The following is a 19110-nucleotide window of genomic DNA, read 5'->3' on the forward strand; positions in this document are numbered from 1 at the left end:
GATTGTCCCAAATTTGTCCCACTTAGTTGTTGGCTAGTGAAGGCCAAGGGTTGACCTTCCTACATTAAGACAGCCCCAATACCCATACCTGAAGCATCACATTCAATCACAAAAGATTTGGTGAAGTTGGGTAGTGCCAATACGGGAGTGGAACACATGGCATGTTTGAGAGCTATAAATTCCTGTTGCGCTTCATCATTCCAGAGGAATGAATTTTTCTTGGGAAGGTGAGTGAGGGGTCTAGCAATGCGACCATAATTGTGGACAAATTTGTGATAGTAGCTGGTGAGACGCAAAAATCCTCTCAAACTCTTCAAGGTCTTTGGTTGGGGCCAATCCTGCGTTGCCTGGATCTTTTTGGGATCCACCCTGACACCTTCACGCCCCACAATGTGGCCAAAATACTCAACTTCTTTCATGCCAAAAGAGCACTCGGACAATTTGACAAATAATTTATGCTTCTCGAGCAGTTTCAAGAGAAGGTCTACATGTTAAAGATGTTTTTCCTAGGTGAGGCTATAGATGAGGATGTCATCAAAGAAAACAAGGACAAATTTTCTGAGATATGGTTTGAGCAGGTGATTCATGAGGCTCTGAAAAGTGGATGGGGCATTACAGAGACCAAATGGCATTACGAGGAATTCATAATGGCCTTCATGAGTTCGAAAAGAAGTCTTGGGAATGTCTACTTCTTTCATGCAAATTTGGTGATAGCCTGAGCAAAGGTTTAACTTAGTAAAGAATTGAGCCCCATTTAGTTCATCCAACAAATCATCAACAACCAGGATGGGAAATTTATCTTTGATCGTCAGTTTGTTGAGGGCCCTAAAGTATGGACACATACGCTATTCCCCATCTTTCTTGAGCACCATGACCATAGGCGATGAATAAGGACTAATGCTAGGACGAATGACATTGGCTTCCAGGAGTTCCTTGATGATTTTTTCACTTTCATTCTTTTAGACGAAAGGGTATCTATATGGGCACACATTTGGTGGTTGTCCCCATGGGACCAAAGTAATGCTATGATCATGTTCCCCTCTTGTGGGTGGAAGCTCATGAGGTTTGTCAAAGACCTACAGATGGTTGTTTAAGACCTGTTGCATCTCAGGATGAATATGAAGAGAAGTGGGCTCGAAGGCCTGGGTGGCATTAAATTTGGCGATAACTCCATGGTGGCCCTTTTTTAACAACTTTTACATCCGATGCGAGCTGATGATAGAAGGAGTACCTACCTGGAGTCCACAGAGGGTATGCATGTGGTGATTCTGCTTAAAGATCATATATAACTCCTGGAAATCCATTGTGATTGGGCCAAGTGTGCGGAGCCATTCAGCACGAAAGACAATGTCACACCCACCCATGTTGATGGAAAACATGTGGGTCTTTAGGTGGAAATCTCCCATCTAAAGTTTGACATTTTCACAGTGGCCGTCACATTTCATTGTCCCCCCATCAACAATCTGGACCTAGAAATTAGAGGTTGATCTGACAAAACAATGCACTGCTTTTGCGACTCTTTGATGGATAAAGTTATGCATGTTGCCACTATCAATCAAGACTACTATAGGGCGATGTTTAACAAAACCTCTGATTTTGTGAGTTTGGGGAGAAGAAATTCCTACCAAAGCATGGAGCAAGAAAACTGGTTCTTTTGCTATAGCTGGGACCTCATTGTCCTGTTGATTGTCCTCATCTTCCTCCTCTGGTCCCTGAAAGAAATGCCTGCCAAAGCATGGAGCGAGATAACTAGTTCTTCTAGTGTAGCTGGGACCTCATTGTCCTACTGGTTGTCCTCATCTTCCTCCTCTGGTCCCTAAAAGGGTGGGGCTTCCTCAAATGAACTATGATCAGTAGCATCAATTTGAAAGAATTTGGGTTCCTTGCATTTATGCCTCGGGGAGTATTTTTCATCACAGTAGTAACACAACCCTTGCTTTCTTATTTCTGGAATTTCTACTGGTGACACCTTTTGAACTTTAAGTGTTTGGGTAGTGCTTGGAGCCTTGGTGGGACATCCCTTGGCTATGAAATTTGGACGAGGCGACTGGGCCACTAATGTGCGTTCCACTTCATGAGCCGTCGTGCAAGCTACCAGCCATGTGGCTGGGTGGTGCATCCGGACGTGGGCTTGTATGGCATCTTTGAGACCACTAATAAAACATTCCAAGTAGAATTCATCTGCCAGACCTCCTGTGTGGAAGGCTAATGCTTCAAAGGTTGTAATATAGTCTTGTACTGTGCCTGTCTGTCTGAGCTTAGTAAGATGACCCAAAAAATTAGATTCATGTTCAAAGCGATCAGAAAGGGCTTTTGAGAATATCTGCCAAGTAATTGGCCTTGCATAGCATTTTTGATGCCACTGCCACCATTGCCATCTTTCTTGGTCCAAGTAAAGGCTTCCCACACTTAGCTTAGTCTCATCATCTCTGATGTGATTCAATGTGAAATATTGGTCCATTTGTGATAGCCATATGGCCAGATGAGAGCCATCAAATTTGTACATGTCCAGCTTGGGTGGTCGAGGGTGGGAATGTTGGTGGTTTCCATGGAAGTGAAGAGAATGGCTAGATTCACCCTCATGGTCTTCATTATAGGCATATGCCTCTGATTGTAACACCAACTTGCATTTTTTGACTGCGTCATTTAATGACTGGATCTGCCTCGTTAACTCCTCCAACTTTTTTTCAAGGGTGTCCATCTTCTCATTGGCCATAGCTTGAGCTCTGGTTTCTACCATGCACAGATCCGGTTCACTTGTCGTCACTGTGAAAAAATTTGGGACCACCCAAAAATTTGAAGCTGACAAGTGAATGGTACCACCTTGCTCAGCCCGTCGTCCTGATTCTTATGGGCTAAGTCTCCTATAAGCATCCCAGGAGGGCCTGAGATATATATATATATATATATACATAGTTATATTTTCTTTTTTTACTCCGAAAGGAGTTTTACTCCTCGCTTAGGAATATTGCAGTAGCCAATTCCCAGAAAAGTTAATCCTACCCAATGTCCTGCGAGAATCACCCCAAGGTATAGGAGCCACAAGCCTCCCTGCACAAATAGTCAGAACTCTTGGCGAAACCCTCAACTATAGAGTGTGAGTAGGAATGTGGCAGCGACCAAATCCCCACTGTTAGATCTGAAATGCAGATCTGATTGTTGTGGCTGCGACAGAACCCAACCTACTAGATCTGATCTGGCAAAGAATATGATGGGCGATTTGTAGAGAGACAAGGGAACTATGGTCTCAAGGAGTGTCAGGTGCTACAGATTGCAATATACATAAGGGTCCAATGGTAGTACTTGGCCCAATCTTTCAAGGCACTAACTAAGGAGGATCAACCATACCCTTAGCCATACTACTCGACTACCCTATCGTACATGCTAGTAATATCCCCGAGTGCTATTCTCGGTGTATTGTAGTAGCAAGACGACCGACGGTTTATCTACAGCGCGGTTTCAGGTGAGCCTAGGGGGCTTCTGATATACCCAGAGGGTACGTGGAAGACAGTCCATGCGCGGTTCTGTCTAATGCACTACTACTCTAAGGGGTACCCACAGGGGTTACAAGGGAGTCCAATAAGCGTGACCACCTCTTGTATTTCGTATGTGCATGCCTCCCAAAATCCATAGGTTTATGCGCTCAATGATAGATCCCATGGTTTAAAGACGGCAGAACACGTCTCTAGCCAAAAAAAAAATCTACTAAAAATGGATATCCCACTGACCTTGGAAAGTGCTTTGATACCACTTGTTATGCTCTTGACTTGTGAGACGATGCCAAAATACCAAATATGCGAAGAAATACAACCCATAACACAGAAAAAATGAGAAATAACAACATGTATTTTATTATTCAGAAAGGAAAGCAATGTTCACTTGCCTCTTCAAGGGGGCAACCTCCAATAGAGCAGGGTTTGATTACAAAATAAGACAAGACCCTATTACATAAATAAGGGGGTTAGGGTTGGACCCTAATACGAGCAGAGTGACTCGGGGGTGAGCCACGATATTTGTGTTGTGGGCTTGTTGGGACAAGGTCCCCTAGGGTCAATTTTGGGGCTAAAAGCCCAAGTTTTTGTATGTAAAGTGTAAAGTATTCACAAGTTGGGGTCATGGAATGCGTAGATGGTAAATTTTCATAAATGGTTTTACCCTTTGTTTATGTAAATTGTATCAACTTTAGTATATCTACCCATGGTCCGTGGACCACGGGATTGTATAAAAAGGAAAGTCTTAGAGAATCTAAGGCATTTTGTGGTAGAAAATGATATGGATGTAATGGGTTAGTAGGAACTAAGAGCAAAGGGTCTTAGATTAAAAGAGAGGCTCTGCAATTGAGTGTGTGGAGGCCTAGAGTAGAGTCCTCAGCTGAGTGCGTGGACCCCTTGTTATAGGTCTATTTGAGCACATCACTCCAAACACTCAGATCGGTACTATTAGGGCTCATCAAACCCTAATTCAGTTGCTACATGCCCTAAACAAGTCATCACATTGAATGCCATCATTCCTGAGAGTTTCCTAGCTTGAAGACATCCTGAAATGACTCCTTGAGGGACTAGTGCAACCTTGGTCAGGGGTAAATGCGTTGCAGAATTATTCAGAATTGGATAGATATCTGTACACAGAGATACACGAAATATTCTTCTGTTCCTTCTTTATCAAATTATACAAGTGGATCGTTAGATTGGCAGACGACCAAGGAAAGTGGAGGCTTCACAGTTCGATAGTGTGGACCCCGGAGTTAGTGTAAAGATTGGAAGCCTCTGAAGACAAGATTGCACATGATGTCGACCACTGGCTTGATTGCATCATAGGAGGATTTGTGACAGGCAGTCAATACTTCGGTCAACTACAGCGAAGCACAGCGACGCTTCTTCAAGGGACCACTAGTGTTGTCTTGATGGGCCCTGACACAGGTTCAACGTTAGTCAGCGAAGAAAATCCCTACACTATTGGCCCTTTCGGCATCAACCCATGGAGCATGGACTGAAGTCTCACCCGAAGCAGTATGGGGGGATGCAGGAACCAAGTTTCTACACCTTGAGATGGTTGTGATGTCAGTTTTATACCTTAAGCCCTGCCTTCGTGCAGATCGATTAGCCCTTAGGGTTTGTCGACGTACTTTCTTACTCGTCCTTTAGAACCTCTACGAAGGTATACGATCTTCCTTTGCGCAGCCCTAACCAATGAGTCAGGCACTTACACACCTCTGTAACTAGGTTACTATATAATTTCCCAAATTATCTTAAGTGTTTTCCAACTTTACCATGCAATTAAGATTATCTTCGCGTAAACATATATGCTTACTTGCATTCATGTAACAGATGGAAACATATATTTTCGAACATCAAATTCGTATTATAACATATATCCAGAACTTAACATAACATAATCGCATGCAATCAACAGAAGTAAAGTACACAGTAATTTCAAAATACTTCTCTTTATTGATGATTTAGATTTCTAGTACAGACTCTAACTGCCCTGCGCACACAGATGCAGGGGTCAGCACACTCAGCTATGGAATTCTACCCTAGGCCTCTATGCAGTTAGCTACAGAGCCTCTTCCTACACTAAGACTCTCACTCTTAGCTCTTCACAAACTCATCAATGATTTCAACCATCAACTGACTCCTTAACTTAACTAAACTACTAAAAGACTCTTCTAACACTTCTTTTTATACAATACCATGGTCTGTGGACCATGGGTAGATCTCTACAACTGACATGACTTTTACAAAAGAAGGGTGGAAAACCCTTAGTGACTCTTTACATCTTTGAGCTCTGCGACCACAAAATGCAGAGAATTTACTTTCTTTATACAAAATTTGGGCTTTCTACCCCAAAAATGGCTCTTAGGGGAACCCGTTCCCAACAGGCCCCCAACACAAACATGGTGTCTCACCCTTAAGTCACTCTGCTGGCGCGAAGTTCTTTTCGCGAAGACCTCCCAGCTCGACTTGGATGATGACTACCTTGGCAGTGCACTGTGTTGCCCCTTGCTTCATCTCCTTGACCAATTGCTCCATCACTGGCCCTGCACTATTTGACTGTATCTTCTATTGAGTCTCCTACAGACTAGCCAGCTTACCTTTAATAGTGGTCGTGATCAAATATGCATCATCTAGCCAAGGCTTCAAGCGAGCCTTCAACACTGCTTCCTTGTGTTGCACTGCATCTACCTACTCTTTCAGCACCTTGGCCTCTTGTAGCTTTGCTAGCCTCTGTGTGATAGCGATGGTGCGCATCGTCACTTTAACTTCATCATATTTCTACTGCAGCTCCCGCACCTCCGTTTCCAGCCTCTGCACATTGGGATCTTCTTGTAGGTTGGTGACCACCTCGAGCAATTGCTTGAAGAGCACAATGAAATCCTTCACTACACTATCCACTACTGTCACGACGTCTTTCACAACTGACTCACGCTGCTCTCTGATTTCTGGCAGAGTCGAAGGCTGGGCCTTCAACTGCAATTCTGCGATATTTTGGTTCAACTCCAAATGAACCTTTGCCAATTTTGTTCATGCATTGCACACTTCGGCAGCGAGCTTGTGAATCCGTACATCCATTGGCTCAGCATCGGGAATGTCCAGCTCCAAGACAGACCTACATGGTTCAGTCACTACCTTGGCCATGCACTCATTCTTGTCTGTGATGGATTTCACAAGGTTAATAGCGGAGTCTCTCTCCACAACCATCTGAGCATTGTTGACTTTCTGCTAATTGATTACTTGTAACGCGCGCTGTTCGCGGGCCCGTAGTTCCACGATCACGCCATCTTGCAAAAGGTGAAGTGCCTCACTTGGAAGCACGACAAAGTGAAGTCAAAATCCCTTGAGGGTGTTGAAAGTAGGCCTATCAAATTCTATCTCTGTGGTCAACACTCCATCTGGCAGCACTATGGCCTAGGGATCTCGTGTGCGCACCGTCCCTGCTGCTTCTAAGGTGCCAGGCACCAAACTAGTTGACACTGTGCTCCTTTGACCAACACTAGTATGTACCTATGACTTTTGGATTTGTAGCTCGCACAGACTCATCTGAATAGAACCTAAGGCCTGTTGTTTCTGTAGCTTGAACTACTGTAGTAGTTCTGCGGTGGCATCCCTCATCGTATCACCTGTGTCGTTCAAGTCCCCCTCTGTTAGGGTGATTGTATCGAGATAAGTCTTGTTGGCCTTTGACTTCCTCTGCGGCCCTACTTTCTCTGGATCTCTATTGCGCTTGACGCAGAACGGAGTTGTCTCCGGGTCCACTCCTCCCTGATCTGATTGCTCGTCCTCTTCCTCTGTCTCCGAGGAAGGCAACTTTTGACTTTGGTCAGAGCCGCTCTCCTCTTCCTCCGCTTGTCCACCCATTTGCTTCACGACAATCCACTCTGCCTTGGCCTCCTTTTTTCTCTTCGTGGCCAACTGTTCTATCTTCATGTTGGCCTCTTCCTCCTTTCGCTGTGTGGCAGACTTGCTACACCCAATTGTCAAGTCTGAGGTAGTGAACCAATCTACCATCGAGTGGTCGAGGACTGCTGCAATCGCATCATCTATAGCTAGGTATGGTAGGTCATACCACTTCTACTCAAGGTCCTTTCACGCACATATCAAGACATGGTAGAAGTCGGCCTTCAATTCCACATAATCTTGCAACTTATCAAAATTGGTTGGCGATATCCGTGATTTATGGCTGATGGCCATATGGATTCTCATCTCCATCAAGATCCAAAAGATCTTGCTGTCCTTGACCCACTAAGGGTCCTTTGTAGCCCATAGCAACACAAACTTCGCGACTTCCAGTAGGTCTGGTGCGACCAGAGGAAACTGGATATCCTCTGGTAACTCCTACGCGACTAGCCCTATGGAGATCAGCAACCATGGATAGTGGAATGTCTTACTGCGATCCTTTTCCTCCCTGCAATTCGCAAGGAATTCACTACATAGGTAGTGCGCCTAGTTAAATTGAACACCCTCCGTGCACTAGGCCATTAAGGCTACGACTGGTGCCAACACTTCCGTATAATCTTAACTACCAATATTTTCATTGCTACTTTCACCGCGGGGTTAGTTATAATTGTGATGGCATAGCCACACGACTTCTTCGCAATCTTGAACTTATCCTTCATCGATTTAGCGAGGTCACGCTTTCCAGTCTTTCCACCAAACGCCATGGCCAGATTTTCTCCTGAGTGCGGTAGCTAGGTGATCCTATGGATCAGCATGTCAGTGATGGGTATCAGCTCCTCCAACCACAGGCACCCATCGTGCACCAAGCACAACAACTGCTTGATCACTATCATCGTGATGGGCGCGCGGTTGTAATGCGACACCCATAGTAGGCTTAGCAGGCCTGCCTTGTCCACACCTTTCAACCACTTCCTCAGCTCCAAAGCGATCACTCCAGAGGTTTTGTAGAAGACCCGGTGCATAAGTTGGTCTGGAGCTAAATGGTGGAAATGCTTCGTGTAAGCTAAATCCCAATCTTCCAATTTTAGAAGGGGGATATGCCCCAAGTGTGGTCCTTCAAAGACGATTTGGTCCGGTAGTAAGGGTGTGTGCAGGGTGACCTTACTTTCATCAATATCCTTCGGTACCTTCTTCTTGCCCCCGTGTGGAGGAATGTAATCAGGTAGTTTAGAAATTGGGTTAGACCCCTCAACATCAACATCCTCCGCTCCCATTTCACTGTCCTCATTGTTAGGATATTCCGACACATAGGATATAGTTAAGTTCAACTTGGTCTAGTGTAGAGTTAGGTAAAGTGTCTTTCTTTACCGTTGTACATTTTGTAACTTACAATCCGACGGTCACGATATGTAGTGATCCGACGGTTCACTCTCACCTCGGTATTACCGACACTTGATCCGTGGCTTGACACCCGATTGGTCCATGAGTTCTATTCAAAGCACATGGAGGGTCATTGTTCGGGTAATCCGTGCATGAGAGAAGCTTATGTAAATTTTCATTCTTTGATTAATAAATTGCCTGTAGTACCCACGTTGGGACAGGCCGTGGACTGTTTCCCTCTTTGAGGGTTTTAACCACGTCAAAAATACTGGTGTACTGATCTGTGATCTGGTTGTGAGCGGTGTCCTTTTGGTATTCTTTCTGAGGAACTTACCCTGTAAATTCCTACTTGGTATCGGAGCTATTTGAGGGCCGCGTCCGTTGGTGATCCAAATCTGAAGCCGGTAGAACTGCATGCGGCTGTCATTTCCTAGATCTGCTGTTTCTGACTGCTTTCGGGCCGAGAGGACTGCTCTGTTGCGTTCGGAGCATCTGTTCCAGTGAGGAACCCCTTTCGTTTCACGCGAAAAGGTTTCCGGTAGCCCTAGCTGCGTCATTTTTCAGATCGGGAGGTATACAGTGTTTTTTGCAGTTTACTATTATTTTCTCTCTGCTTATTTCGGTCTCAGTTTATTTAGCCTTTTTTTTTAACCGGATCTATACCTTTCATTTCTGCGTATGCTCTTCGCCCTGCGACTCTGTGCGATCTGGGCAAATCAGAAACAGAAAGGAAGGATTTTTCTCATGCGTATGCTCTTTTCCCTGCACCTTAGTGTGATCTCGGAAAATCAGAAACATTGAGAAAAATATTTAGTTTTTCGGCTAAAGCTAACTTTGAGATTTTTTTTTTAAATTTCTAGTTTTTTTTGGCTAAAGCTAACTTCGAGCCGCAAGGTTCGTTTTTCTTTGCATATTCGTGTTGGGTTTTGTGTTTTGTGTTTTGTAGGGAAAAAGAGCTTTCTCAAGGCAAGCACGCAAACCAAGGCCCCCCCCCCCCCCCCGCTCTCTCTCTCTCTCTCTCTCTCTCTCAAATTTTTTGTATAGATCAATTGGTTCAAAGCTATTTTAAGAGAGTAGAGGTCTTGGGTTCAAGTCTCCATTTTGTGGGGGCGGATTTTTTTTCATTCCCGCACATTCGCGCACTTTGCCGGCAACGTCAACAATTTTTTTTCAAAAAGCCATAACTTCTTCATCCGGAAGCCTTTTTCAGAGCCGTTTTTTTTAAAACCACCTATTTTTTCGAGATCTATCCATTGGAACACTTACTTTCAGCATCTTCAGCTTCAGTTTTTTAAAAAAAAATGGAAAGTCCATGCCAAGTCATTCTTGACAGCACTAACTACTTCCAATGGGTAGCCTACATGGAAGATTTACTTAGAAGTAAAGCTCTCTTCAGAATAGCCACAGACCAAGAGAAGAAACCAAAAGATGAAGACAAGGCTGCAAAATGGGAAAATAGACAAGATCAAGCACGTGGTTTGATAGGGATGTCTATTTCTCCTGATCTTAGATTCCACATTGCAGAACTTGAGACTCCTCATGAAGCATTAGAAAAACTCGCTAAAGTTTTTGGGATTAAAAATGAAATTAGAGCCCATCAACTTGAAAATGAGTTGCTTACTTTGGATCCTAATAATTTTTCTTGCATTGAAGATTTCTTGTCCAAATTCAAGACCCTTAGATATCTCTTGGAAGGTGTTAAAGTTAAGAAAGAAGATGGTAACCTTATTTATTCCATCCTTACTAAGTTGGGACCAGCCTACTCTGTATTTGTTTCCACTTTCCATTCTACAAGGGAAGCTTTCATTTGTCAAGGAAAAGACTACAAGGCCCCTTCCTTTGACTCCTTTTGTGATTCCTTAATAAGAGAACAAGAAAAACTCTTACACCTTGGTCTTCTTAATCTTGGAAACTCTTCCACGAAAGCGTTAGCCGCCCAGCAGCAACCAAATTCAAAGAATCCTAAGAAGTCATATCCTCAAAAGAATGGTCCTAAACCATCTCAGCCTCAAAATGAAAGATCATTTCAGCAAAATGATAAGACCAATAAAAACAAATGGAAGAAGACTGATAGACATTGTAACTTTTGTAATCGAGATGGCCACTTAGAATCTAAATGCTTTAAGAAGATGGAAGCCTTGGAAGCTGCAATGAAGAAACATAACATCCATGTGGAGCCTACTTCAACTTCAACTTCCGGAATGGCACTTTCTGCATGTCATTGTCAATCATCTCAGTCTGGTTATGCATTAAATGTATCTTCTTCTTCTTCTCATTCTCATGAGTGGCTCATTGATTCTGGAGCCTCTTGTCACATGGCCAAAAACCAAGCCATGTTTTCTTCTTTAAATGATTGTAACACCAAAAATATATATGTTGGTGATGATAGATCTCTTAATGTTGTAGGGACTGGAACTGTTCATCTAGACAATGGTCAGTTTAATGATGTATTATGTGTTCCAACCTTATCCTGCAACCTTCTATCTGTCTATCAGATAACTCATTCAGGTGAAGGTAAAATTGTTGAATTTTCACCTCATGATGTTGTAATCAAGGATCTAAAAGATCCTAAACAGATTCTAGCTACTGGTCTTGCTGATGATTCCAAAAGGTTGTATAAGTTTCACAACTTTGGGTCATCAAATCTTCCCTCAGTATTTGTTGCTCATAATGATGAAGTGAGCAAACTTTGGCATGAGCGATTTGGTCACTTAAACTATCGCTCCCTTCAGCATCTATGTAAAGAAAATATGGTGACAGGTCTTCCTATGGTATCTTGCAGAGATGGTGTTTGTTCCGGATGTGTACTCGGAAAACATCATCGGGACAGTTTTGACAAACGTGCCTCTTGGCACGCCTCAGCCCCTTTACAGCTTGTGCACAGTGATTTATGTGGTCCTCTTCCTGTTGCTTCATTCTCTGGCTGCAAGTACTTCTTAACTTTCATTGATGATTTCTCCAGACGCACTTGGGTATACTTCTTAAAACTCAAGAGCGAAGTATTTAACACTTTTTTGGCCTTCAAAGCCTTTGTTGAAAAACAATCTGGACATCAAATTCTTAAGCTAAGAACTGATAATGGTGGAGAATATGTTAAAAACACATTCATCAACTTTTGCACCGAAAATGGAATTCAAATGCAACATACTGTTCCATACACTCCACAACAAAATGGTGTAGCTGAAAGGAAAAATCGCACCTTAAAGGAAATGGCTAATTGTATGCTGCAATCTAAAGGACTCAGTCTTAGTTTTTGGGCCGAAGCAATTAATTGTGCAAATTATATAATCAATCGCACTCCTACTAAGGTTCTAGAGAATATCACTCCAGAAGAAGCTTGGAGTTCCATTAAACCAGATGTAAGTCACTTTCGTGTGTTTGGAAGTGAAGCATGGGCCCATATTCCAGATGAAAAGCATAAAGCTTTAGAACCTAAGAGTGAGAAATGTACTTTTGTTGGATATTCTGAAGATGTAAAAGGTTATAGACTTATTCCATTTAAGTCCAAAAATGTTATCATTAGAAGAGATGTAAAATTTGATGAAAATAAATCGGCCTGCGAGCCTAGTCCGGCGGATGTGCCACCTCTTCCTATCTCTTCTACCTTTGAAAACATTTCTTCTTCAGATGATGAAAGCGAGGATGATAATCCTCCCCCACCTTCTCAGGATCCTCAACTTCCAAGATGGGTCCGTGCTACTCGGGATGCAGCAGGTGATCTTGCCGGTGATCCTACAGATCAGCGACGTACACGTTCTCAGTTTGAAAGAGCCTCTTCTTTACTGGCTCAAGCTCCAGTAAATCATGATCCTGACACTTTTGCAGAAGCTTCAGGCCATCCACATTGGGAAGCAGCTATGAATGAAGAATATCATTCATTGATGACAAATGATACATGGGATCTTGTTCCTCTACCAAAGGGACGCAAACTTGTTAGATGTAAATGGGTTTACAGAACCAAGTATGGACCAGATGGGAAAGTTGATAAACATAAAGCTCGTCTCGTTGCTAAGGGCTTTTCACAGGTTGAAGGCATTGACTACACTGAAACCTTCTCCCCTGTTGCCAAAATGAACTCTATCTGCCTTGTTCTTTCCCTTGCTGCCTCTTTAAAATGGGAAGTCCATCAGATGGATGTTAAATCTGCCTTCTTGCATGGGGACTTGCAGGAAGAAATCTATATGGAACAACCCATTGGCTTCATACAAACAGACTCCAGCCTTGTTTGTCGACTTAAGAAATCCCTTTATGGCCTCAAGCAAGCTCCTCGGGCTTGGTATGCCAAAATGGATAGCTTTCTTTTAGAATCTGGCTTTTCTAGGTGTCATTCTGACAATACTGTCTACACCAAGAAAGTGGGCAACTCTCTTATCATCCTTGTTCTTTATGTTGATGATCTTATTCTTACTGGTAGTGATCCCAACCTTATAAACCATGTGAAGTCCAGCCTTAAAAAGAAATTTGAAATGACAGACTTAGGACACTTACACTATTTTCTCGGTCTTCAAGTCTTGCAATCCTAGGAGGGTATTTTCCTTTCCCAATCCAAGTATGCTTGTGATATTCTTCATCATTTTCACATGGAAGACTGTAAGCCAGCCCCTTCTCCCTTTCAGTCTGGAGTCAAACTTTCAGTCTCTTGTACTTCTCCTGAAGTTGATGCTACCTTATACCGTCAACTTGTCGGAAAACTCTTGTATTTAACCCATACTCGTCCTGATCTTTCCTTTGTTGTTGTCCTTGTTGCTCGTTTTATGCAAAACCCCCGTGAAAGTCATTGGAAAGCAGCTAAAAGAATACTTCGTTATGTTCGAGGTACAGTACAGTTTGGGATTCATTACAGTGCCAAAGCAGCTCCTCTGTTAGTTGGTTTCACTGATTCTGATTGGGCTGGTGACCCTGATGATCGGAAGTCTACTGCCGGTTATGTCTTCACTCTTGGTTCAGGACCTATTACATGGGCTTGTAATAAACAGGCTGCCATTTCTCTTTCGTCAGCAGAAGCAGAGTATCGTGGTGCCGTGGAAGCTAGTAAGGAAGCCTTGTGGCTTCGTCAGATCCTATCAGAGTTTGGCTTTGAGCAGCAGCATCCAACCACACTTTGGTGTGATAATCAAAGTGCCATTCAGCTATGCAAAGATCCAGTCCAGCATCAGCGCAACAAACACATTGAACTACACATGCACTTCATCAGAAAGCTCATTCATGACCATGTTCTTGAAGTGCAATATTGTCCAACAGATGATCAGGTTGCGGACATCTTCACAAAGGCTCTCACAGAGGCGAAGTTCACTAAACTTCGATATATGCTTGGAGTTCAGGAAGTTGTCACTAAGGGGGGATAGGCTCTAGTGCCTCCTTCCTTCTCCTATTGTGTCATATTTGTAAATCCTTCAATCCTATCCCAAGTTGTTCTTAAGGGGGGATGTTAGGATATTCCGACACATAGGATATAGTTAAGTTCAACTTGGTCTAGTGTAGAGTTAGGTAAAGTGTCTTTCTTTACCGTTGTACATTTTGTAACTTACAATCCGACAGTCACGATATGTAGTGATCCGACGGTTCACTCTCACCTCGGTATTACCGACACTTGATTCGTGGCTTGACACCCGATTGGTCCATGAGTTCTATTTAAAGCACATGGAGGGTCATTGTTCGGGTAATCCGTGCATGAGAGAAGCTTATGTAAATTTTCATTCTTTGATTAATAAATTGCCTGTAGTACCCACGTTGGGACAGACCGTGGACTGTTTCCCTCTTTGAGGGTTTTAACCACGTCAAAGATACTGGTGTATTGATCTGTGATCTGGTTGTGAGTGGTGTCCTTTTGGTATTCTTTCTGAGGAACTTACCCTGTAAATTCCTACTCTCATCACCCATTTGGATTTCTTCGACCTCTTCTTTAGGCTCTAGGTAGCCACCTTGCCATTTTCCTGTGCAATGGGCTTGTCCTTCTGTGGGTGCTTCCTGGGTGATACGTGCACTAGATCTAGTGTCACTGTCTGCTTGCCTTTCTTGTTCTTCGGACCCTCCTTGGTTGGGGTAGGCCTCGGCCTAGGCGACCTTAGTGATTTAGGTACTTCGGCTGGTACTTCCACACTTAAAACCTTTGCTACCTTTGGAACAACTCCTTCAGCTGTCATTACTTCAATGCTCATGGTTTATGTGGGACCTAGTCCTAGCATAATTTCACAGATGATCTTCCAGTCGAATTCTAGAAATCAATCGAACACTAGGCAATCAAGTAGTTCTTCGAAGAATGTGTAGTTCATGCATAGCAGGCAACACAATTCAAAATATCTCAATATGCAAAGTGTTTACCACTGGGTAGCCATCGTAATTTATAGGCATTTTCGAATTCAAATTCAACCGTTCCCCCCAAAGTTAGTTCATTAATGCTAGATTGGCAGCATATTTTCAAAGATCTTTCCCATAAATTATGACTTAAATGCCGCCTCCCGCTCCATTTGGTCATTTTTCACTGTCAAATCATGAACAATGACCATAATGTCACTTTTTGGTTGCCATGTGCAGTTTCTCCCTTGGTAGCGCAATTGCTTGTGCGCTTCTGCTGACACTGTGACATTCCTTGGTTCTGCGCGGTTCCCCAATCGTGCAGCTCTCTAACCCAAGCAGTGTAGTTTATAGTCCCGCGCCTCCTTTCAACTGACTGGAGCACTAAGAATGTGCTTCCCTCATATATTCACCTAGCTGGATCACCGGTTTATGGCTTCAATCGACTGCCATTCACCTTCCCTGGGAAGGGTTCTCCATTCAATTTTACCAACTACACTTCTCCACCATCAATAATCTCCTTGATGACATATGGCCCCAGCCATTGCATCCTAAATTTCCTTAGAAATTTATCGCACTTGTTGTCATATAACAAAACCAGATCATTTACCTTGAAGGTGCGCAGTTTGATGAGCTGATCAAGCCATGCCTTTTCATGCTCCTTTTGAACTTGTTGATGAAATCCAGCTAGAAATATGTCCTCCTCAAATTCTGTGAGATATGTGAGCCTTTCTTCGAGGGATCTGTGATCTTCCATTCCTATGAATGCCACTATGCGTAGAATAGGTACAATGTATTCCATCTGCATCACAACCTCTACGCCATACATGAGCCTGAAAGGAATTTGTTTAGTCAGCTTCTTGCAAGTCGTTCTGTAAGCCCATAGCACCACAGGTACACGCACATCCCAATCATTTTGCTGAGAAATTGCAAACCTTTGGCAGCGTGCTCTCCAGTATCTTATTGAATGCTTCCACCGTCCCATTAGCCTACGGATGATAAGGCATACTTTTCTGATGATACACCTGAAATTCCTCCGTCAACGCGATGATTGTCTCATTAAGAAAATGTGTACTGCAATCGCTCATCAAAATCTTTGGACACCCAAATCTTGTCAGCACAGACTCAAAAATAAATTGTGTTGCTGTCGCGCCTGTGCAGTCCTTCACAAGCTATGCCTCTGCCCATCTGGTCAAATACTCAATCACAGTGATGATGTACCACGCACCCATTTTCTTTCTTTGAGGCTGAATCAGTCCCACAAAGTCAATTGCCATTTTTGGAATGGTTGTAATGTCACCTACAGAATCAGAGGCACCTGATCCCTCTGTTACAGCCTGCTAGTCCTTTGACATGCATCACATGGCCTACAATATGCTTTTGAATCCTTATGTAGGGTTGGCCACCACAACCCAGCATGTAGAATTTCTTGCACTATTTCTTTTCTTGCATAATGTCATCCCATGGCTCCCCCATGAGCATCGGTGAGGATACTGCTTCTTTCAAACTCTGGCACATAACGTCGCAATATTTCGTCTGATCCCATTTTGTACAAGTGCCCTGCAATGACAGAAAATTTTGTCGCGTGCACCACCAATTCCTTCTTACGTTGACTTGTATATCCTTTTGGAGTTGCTCCCATCATCAGGAAGTGGATGATATCTTCAAAGTGACTTTCCTTGACGTGCACTACAAAGAGATGCGCGTTAGGCATCCCTTCCTCTAAATTAGTAGGGTCTTCTCCTGTTTCAATGCATGATAGATAATCTGGTCCTGCATTCAACCACCCTGGTTTCACAATGACTTCAAAATCATACTCTTGGAACAACAGAAGCCATTTACATATCTTCCCCCCCCAACACAGGTTTGTTGACCAGGTATTTCAATGCGGAATGTTTCGTATACATCTTAAAATTTCCTCCCAACAAATAGTGCCTAAAATTTTGGAGTGCGTACACCATAACTAGTCCTTCGCGCTCTGTAGTGGAATAGTTCTTTTCAGCGTTGGACAACTTCCTGCTTGCAAACGCTATAGGATGGTCCAAGTCTCCCTCACCAGCTTGAGTCAGTACTGCCCCCAGTGCAATACATGACGCATCCACATGCACATGAAATTCCTTCTTCCAGTACGGGAAGACTAGGATTGGCGCAATGACCATTTTCTCTTTCAGCACATCAAAGCTCTTCTGACATTCATCATTCCAACATAACGTGACATCCTTGTTCAACAGTTTTTCCCGGCAACAAAACCATTTTCTAGCTTGATGGGTCGTGAACCAGTTTCAACGTTAGTCAGCCAAGCAAATCCCTACACTACTAGCCCTTTCGGCATTAGTTCGCGGAGCGCGAACTGAAATCTCACCTGAAGCAGTATGGGGGGATGTAGGAACCAAGTTTCCACACCCTGAGATGGTTGTGATGTCTGTTTTATACCTTAATCCCTACCTTCGTGCAGATCAATAATTCCTTAGGGCTTATTGACGTACTTTCTTACTCGTCCTTCAAAACCTCCGCAAAGATATACGATTGTCCTTTGCACAACCCTAACTAGTGAGTCAGGCACTTACGCGCCTTTGTAACTAGGTTATTGTATAATTTCCCGAATTATCTTGAGTGTTTGCCAACTTTACCATGCAATTAAGATTATCTTAGCGTAAACATATATCCTTACTTGCGTTCATGTAGCATATGGAAACATATATTTTCGCACATCAAATTTGTATTATAACATAAACCTAGAAATTAACATAACATAATCGCATGCAATCAATAGAATTAAAGTACACAGTAATTTCAGAATACTGCTCTTAATTGATGATTCATATTTCCAGTACAAATGCTAACTACCTTGCTCACATAGCTGTAGGGGTCTGTGCACTTAGATGCAAACTTCTACCCTGGGCCTCTGCGCACTCAGCTGTAGAGCCTCTTCCTACACTAAGACTCTCGCTCTTATCTCTTCACAGACGCATCAATGATTTCAACCATCAACTAACTCCTTAACTTAACTGAACTATTAAAATACTCTTCTAACACTTCGTTTTATACAATACCATGGTCCGCAGACCATGGGTAGATCTCTACAGCCGACATGAATTTTACAAAAGAAGGGCGGAAAACCCTTAGTGACTCTTTACATCTTCGAGCTCTGTGACCACAAAATGCGGAGAATTTACATTCTCTATACAAAATTTTGGATTTTTGCCCCAAAAATGGCTCTTAGGGGAACCTGTTCCCAACAACGAAGCAAAGCGATGCTTCTTCAAGGAACCATGAGGTAAGTTTTTAAGGTCTTTGAATACTTGGATTAGGATGCTCTTGTGTGAAAGCGTGTTATGAAATTACCTTGATGTTTGGAGCTACGCAAAGTGGAAAAATCTTCAGGGATAAAGGAAGAACAAGCCCTGAATATAGCCCACTGATTGAACCTCCCCTCAACGGTGGTGGAGCTGTTTGACGAGAGGACGGCGGACGATCACTTGTGACAATGACCGTGTCCATTCATGATTGCGCGGCTCCATCACCGAAGTATGTTGAGCAGGGTTTAAGCTTGAACTTCTTCTTGGGATTGAAAAATTTGATAAGACAATATTCATATCTGTCAATGAGATACTAGAATTTCATCTGGCTTTTTGGAGCTTAAAATTGCAAAACACGGAAGTGCTGCCAAAAATCATCAGGCGATTCTTGCAAAGCCTTCCATTTCTCTAAAAAAAAATTGTGAAGAGGTTCTGGATCAAAATGATGGAAAGTAGATTCAATGAGATCAAAAAAATGCTCAAGTGAGTGCATGTTGCTGGGTAGAAGACTCCAGCACCACCGTAGTGGGGATTTGCAAAGTCTGTATGCAAGCATCATGCCGGCCTCTTTTGCATAGAACTCATCTACAAGGAATGCATAAAAGTGTTCTAAGAACTCAGGCCAAGCTACTTCGCCTTCACCATTATACGTGAACTCGACCAAGATATCAGCAAACTCCCTCGTGATGTCGAGAGATTTGGCATATGAAAAACATGGTGGAGGGATGAGTGTGATAGTA

Source organism: Pinus tabuliformis, chromosome 1_1 (assembly GCF_031772625.1).
Source record: "Pinus tabuliformis cultivar Carrire ecotype Pingquan chromosome 1_1, CPIR1, whole genome shotgun sequence".
Lineage (NCBI taxonomy): Eukaryota > Viridiplantae > Streptophyta > Pinopsida > Pinales > Pinaceae > Pinus > Pinus tabuliformis.